Source organism: Panthera pardus, unplaced genomic scaffold (genome assembly GCF_024362965.1).
Source record: "Panthera pardus isolate Hobbes unplaced genomic scaffold, ASM2436296v1 HiC_scaffold_12, whole genome shotgun sequence".
NCBI lineage: Eukaryota > Metazoa > Chordata > Mammalia > Carnivora > Felidae > Panthera > Panthera pardus.
In genome coordinates this window covers 103,121,537-103,127,536 of record NW_026526677.1, presented here as the reverse complement: position 1 = coordinate 103,127,536, position 6,000 = coordinate 103,121,537, and the positions used below count along the sequence as shown (strand labels likewise).

Below are 6,000 nucleotides of genomic sequence, written 5' to 3'. Positions count from 1 at the left end.
GACCTTAGGAGCTAAGAGAAATAACCCTTCTTCTCCCTTTGAGAATCACTCTCTGCCCAGCAGACTAGAGGAAGGCCATACTTAGCACCTGGAGGAGAAGCCCAATTTTGTAAACACCACTAGCCAGGACTCCACCAGGAAAAGAGATGGCAATTACTAATCAGAGGAGCTGTCTTATTTGGTTTTCTGCCTTCAACTAACCAGAATCTACAGGTCACCTTTTTATTTCCCTCTCTGTTTTTTGGAGGGGGCATCTAAAAAAGTGTCATGGAAGGATTAAAAAAAAAAAAAGATGAGGGGCACCTGGGTGGCTCAATCGGTTAAGCGTCCAGACTTCGTTTGGGGTCGTGATCTCATGGTCAGTGAGTTCAAGCCCTGCATCTGTCTCTGTGATGACAGTGTGGAGCCTGCTTGGGATTCTCTCCCTTCCCCCCTCTTGCCCTTACCCTGCTCATGCGCTCTCAAAATAAATAAACTTCGGGGGAAAAAAAAGACGAACCAAAAGAACCATCAACATACGCACGGAAGATAAATTTGGTTTTGTATAGTTTTTGACGTCATCTGCATCTACCTGGTAGATATTTGCAATTATGACCTTGAAGCATTATAAGGTCCTTTGCCTCCAAGAAAGGACACAATAAGTCTACTGTATCTTCCCCCAAGAGTCCCCAGTGGGTCAAAGATCTAAGAGTGCATGTGACAGCTGGTGCATCTTCCATTGGCAACCTGGAGTTCTCAATTGCTCTGGAGACTTTTTCCTTTCAGGGGCTCCACTGCTGGTATCCCTCCTCAAAAAGGCTTTATTTCGCACTCATCTCAAGGTTTTAGTATGCAAAGTGGCTGCTGCTCGCCCAGAGGTAGGAGTCCTTGATTTATTTATCATGATAGGAAAGTCTACCTTTAAATTTTACAACTATTTTCCAGCTGAGGTGTTGGAAGGAAATGAATTGCAACATTTCATTAACACACAATCAGAATACAGAATAACACAGCCTTCTTCAGGGGCAATCTGTTCGGTTGAAGCTTTATTGTAATTCAAAACTCCCTCCTCAACTTTTGCCTGCGATTTTGGGGAAGGAGGGAAAGTGAGCTAAGTCTGTTTACCAGGTGGTCTGATTCAATGGGAAATGGTTTGGCCGTCAGCTTGCCTGGTGGCTGTGTAGCTCTTGGCCTCAGTGGAGTTAAGAGAAGGAAAATCAAAAGCTGTTTTCCTTTTTCTATCTTGCTAGAGGCTTATACAATCTAGAAGTTAAGATCAAGAGCTTTGCAGTCAGAATGGTCTGATTTGAAGCCTCAGCTCTGATGTTCACTAGCCCTACAGTCTTGGGTGAAATGCTTAACTGCTTCAAGCCTCAGTTTTCCCATCTGAAAAATGCGGCAAATAATGGCACCTGCCTGAATAGGGTTGTTACTAGGATTACATCATACAATATAGGTAATGTGTTAAGATTCATAGTCGGTGCTCACAACGAGTTATTCCCACGGTCTCCTCCCTATAAGATCCCTTAGACCTAATATATCCCCTTCTTCCACAAACTGAGCTCTGAAAGGCTGCTACCTGTGGGAGGTATGGGAATAAAGAAGGAGATGAGGGAATGACAAGATTTAACATGGAATTCTATTCAAAGGTCAATCCATCTATTCCCCTGTCTCCAGCATGACCTCCCCACAAGACTGAGGTCTCTCCTATTTTTAGACCTGTCCGAGCTGATGTCCCAGCTTCCCTTACCATACCCTTCAAGAAAAGAAAAAAAAAAAAAAAAAAGAAAAGAAAATAAAGAAAGAAAATCACAACCAATACATGAAAATCAGACAGAGAGAGAGACAGAGAGACAGAATGAGAGGGGGAGAGAGAGAGAGAGAGAGAGAGAGAGAGAGAGAGAGAGAGAGAGAGTTTTCTCCTGTAATTTTCCACCCTGCTTGTTTTTAGGTGCCCCGCCATATGAGCTCTCTGAACTGGGGATTCTCATCAGCCTTCAGGGGACCCAAGGACACAGCTCTGGCTACAAATGGTGCCAGTTTTGGTGGGGGAGCTGCTACTTTATCTGGGCCCAATAAACCTTATCAAACCGCTGCGCAGCCTGCCTGCAGCACTAAGTGGAAATGCTTGGAGCCCAATGCTGGCTCTCAGCCCACAGCCTCGCCTTTTTGTTACCTCCTCCACCTCTTAAATTCAGGCATTAATCTCTCTTTAACACTTACTAACAAGGGCTGGGCTTTTTAATGGGCAGAGTTTATGAAGCAAGGGAGATTTTCACATAGAGTGAATGTGGCATGGAGTGGGTGGGTGGGGAGGGGGGGGGAGTCCAGGGCCACGGAGGGATTGTTCTCGCTCTCCCATTGTTTCCGGGGCTTCTCCCTTACTCTGATTTGAGGATTAATAGGAGATTAGGATCAAGGGTTAATTGCGGGCTTCTGCTGCTACTGCACTTAGGAGGGGCTGGTACGTGGGTGTGGACAGCAAGGCAGCAACCCTCAGCAGGCACCGTCTGGGCAGAGGCTCAAGAAGTTCAATGAGTTTCTTCTCTTTTCCTGGTGAGGTTTTTCTTCTCTTAGGTCCCTCTCCTCGTGCTCTCCCTGCAGACCAGTTCTTTAAGTCTCTTTCCCCTTGCAGACAGTGCAGACCTTAGCTAGAGAAAACAGTTTGTAAACAGGAATTATTGCTGTTTATTGTTAATCAAAATGAACACCCAGGGACCAGGCTTTTCCAGGGTTGGGTTGGACCTTGCTCTATTCACTGCTATCAGAGGGTAACTGGCTGCCTCCCTTCACTCCCAAGGGTGCTTCTCTGCCTTCTTCTCCTCTCCTGACTCCTGCAGGGCTGAGCACTTTCCCTGCTAGGAAGAGACAGGAGCATACTCGTGGGGATGGAATTGGCTCAGCACTCTAGTTAACACTGAGCACTTCCAATTCTGGCCTTCAGCTGCCCAGAAGCAGGTTTTTGCTTCTAGTTGGTGTCTGCCACCTTCCATGACCCTACAGTCCTTCGGGCCTGACTTTAGGTCTGGGACAGTACCAGAGGCAAGCATAGGAATGCGATTATGTGTGAGTCCAGCGCAAACCTTTGACCCGCCGGCGCGTCGGGGACGGAGCGTGGGGACCCGTCTCTGGGACTGAAGCCCCGCGTTGCTAAGACCTTTTGACCTCCAAGGCTGACTGTCCGGAGACCCAAGGAGGGCGCTCTCCACCACCACCTTCACTCCCAAGATCCCGGACTTTACTGGGCCTCAAAGGCCGGTGTCCAGAAGAGAGCTTCCCACCTCGTGCCCCCTACTTTCGCCAAGTCCAGAGAAACTGCGGGGGGTGAGGGGGGGTGGGGGAGGGGAGAGGGGACTCTGCAGCGCCGGAGGAAAGACAGATTTCTTCTGGTTGCTCTACTCCTGGCTTAGTGATCTCAACGCCACCCTCTAAGTGGAGCGGCCAGCTGAGAGGAGGAGGCACTTGCGGGGGGGGGGGGGGGGGGGGGGAGGGAGGGGGGCTCTAAGCTTCTTCAAGCTTTCACTCGCCCCCTGAAGACTTTGCGCTGAGCAGGGAGCAGTTGTTGGGAACCGCTTCCAACCTATTCCCAGGAGGGCAAAGCCCAAGGGATGCTCAAGACTGGGAGGGGGCCTCACGACCTCGGCCTCCAGGGATCGCGACAGCTAAAATGCGGGAGGGGTCTCCCTTCGACGACTGATCTCTGCGGATCGCCCTGGCACCAGGCTCACCAGGGCCCGGGAACTGCGCCTGGAGACTTCTCGCAAGCGGGCTGCTCAATGCCTGGAGACACAGAAGGCCTGGGCTCGGGCTGAGAAAGGGCCCTTCTGCAACTGATGTCGGGGTACAGGGGATGCAGCCCCGAGCCCGGAGAAAAGTGAAAGGCGAGATGACACACACTGAATCCGGGCGAACACCGGAGCCGGGGACGACACTCCGCGCCCGGGGCAGCAGGGAAGAACAAAACCCGCGTCCAAAGGAAATTAAAAACCTGGGATCGAAGGTGGGGGCTGCTCCTCGCCCCTCACCTCCATTGCCCCCGCCAAGGATTCCGAGTCCCCGACACTGCTCTCTCCGCGAGCTCCTTCTTCCCTCTCCGCTGGGCCGGTGAGCGGCAGCCGCCGGCGCCCCAGCAGCAGCTAGATGTCAGGCGAAGCCCGGAGCGCGGCGCGCGGAGAAGGGAGGGGAGGGGAGGCGGCGGAACGGAGGGGAGGGGTGGGGCGGGGAGCGCGCGCGGGCTCGGCCAGTGCGGGGGGGGGGCGGGGTGGGCGGGCTGAGCCCGGGGACGGCGCGGGAGGGGGGAGGGAAGGGGGGCAGCTGTGGGCAGCGAGCCGGGTTCGGCCGCCAGCACTAAAGATGGAGAGGCGCCGGGGCCTCGCAGGGGAGGGGGCTCGGCGTTGACGTGGGACGCGGCGGAGGCGCCGCAGCCGGTGGTGATTTGCTAACCTCGCAGCAGAGAGGAGTTGAGGGCGATGAGAGCGGGTACTGCGAACTGCCGGGCGATGCCGCCGCTGCCGCCGTGATACCGAGAGCAACAGTTCCCAGCAACACCCTTCCCCGACACAGGCACACCCCCCCCCCCCAAGAGGCACGCACACCCACCCCCAGCGCCCGGCTCGGCAGCGGTGAGTGAGGGGCCCGGGAGGGGCGCACCGCCCAGCCGTAGGCGCGCGCCGGGACGCCCCGGGGCTGGAGAGGTCCGAGGGGCGCGCTCCCTTCGGCCACTCGGCCGCTGGGCTCGTGCCTTATTTTATTTGGCTTGTTCCTTTCCTGCGGCGGCAGCCGTCGCCACCGCCGGTTGGGGGTCAGCTAGAAGTGGAGCCCCGGCTGTCAGCTTGGGCGCAGCTGCCTCCCCGACCCTTCCGCCCTAGGGCAGGGTCGGGGCGAGAGGTGGGGGGCAGAGCGTTCTGCGGAGGCTGAGGGCGCGAGCGGAGGGTTGGGGAACCGGAGGCTTTGTACGACCAGCGGCCGGCGGAGGAGCGGGGAGCCGGTGGGTGCTCATATGTATGCGGACCGGTGCGCGGGCGCGATAGGGTTGTGGTTTATTTGTGTTTATTCGCCCGCCGGCTGGGAAGCTAGGATCCGAGGAGTGGATCTGGAGGAGGAGGGGAGCAGGACTCGGATTCACTTGGGTTTTCTTTCTCTTTGAAAAACGTGGTGGGCTTTTTTCTGGATTGGACTTGACTCCCCACCCGTTTTGGGGGGGGGGGGAGGGGCGGCCGTGGCGGAGTCCCAGAGGGTCTCCTGGGCTCCGGGCCCTCCTCGGCTCTCGGCAGGACCGGCCGTGGCACCGGAGCTCGCTGTGCGCCCAGCCGCGCTCGGTGGGTGCCTCGGCTCTGCACCTGATGCATTCGGGATGCGTTCCCCAACCTGGCGCGCCGGCGGCTCGCTCGCACAGCCTCTCGAACGCTCCCGCATGCGCTCGAAACGCGCACCGTCTCGCCCGCCCGCGGACCCACTGGAACGCACGGACGCGCGGTGCGGCGACTCACTGGCCCGCTCCCCGGGACGCTCGCAGCGTGCCGGGGCTGGGCGCCCTGCCTGTCGCTGCCGGGGGTCACGGCCCTGGGGCGGAGAGGGAGGGCAGGCAGATCCCTTCTCGCCTTTCCTTCCACCACAACTCGCTGTCGGGCTTTTGTGCTTCCCCTTCGCGGCGGGGCGGGTCCGCCTCCTCGCGCTCTCGCTCAGGCGTCCAGCCCGCCCGGACTCTCGCCTTTCGTCCGGGTCTCTTTTGCTTTTCCTCCTCCTTAACCCGGCTCTTTTTTTTTTTTTTTTTCTTTTTCTCCCCTGTCGTCCGGCTCCCCGGGAAAAGTTGCTTCCCCAACTTTGCAGAAGTCGCTTCCAAGTCTCCGTGGGGGTGGCTGGGACTGGGGGCGTGTGAGAGCGGGATCGATCCCCAGAGCTCCTGCGGGTTAGCGCCGGCGTTCCCTCGCGCCGCCGCGCTGGGCGCTGCAGCCAGCGCCCGCACAACCGCGGGCGCCGAGCCATGGGTGGGGGTCGGCTGACCGAGAGCACCCCGATTGC

General features: G+C 57.0%; 1 protein-coding gene across 4 annotated transcripts in view; it reads left to right on the top strand.

The window, feature by feature from the left end:
• Window positions 1-3,516: 3,516 nt before the first annotated feature.
• ZBTB16 (zinc finger and BTB domain containing 16) overlaps window positions 3,517-6,000 on the top strand; it is a 193,444-nt gene continuing 190,960 nt past the window's right edge. For 2 of the 4 annotated variants that reach the window (XM_019469098.2, XM_053900472.1), the window contains exon 1: window positions 4,350-4,601. The gene's annotated coding sequence lies outside the window, so the exon portion shown is untranslated. Of the gene's footprint in view, window positions 3,980-4,349; window positions 4,602-4,667; window positions 4,967-6,000 lie in introns of those variants that run through there. The other 2 variants (XM_053900474.1, XM_053900473.1) reach the window with 2 other exon arrangements.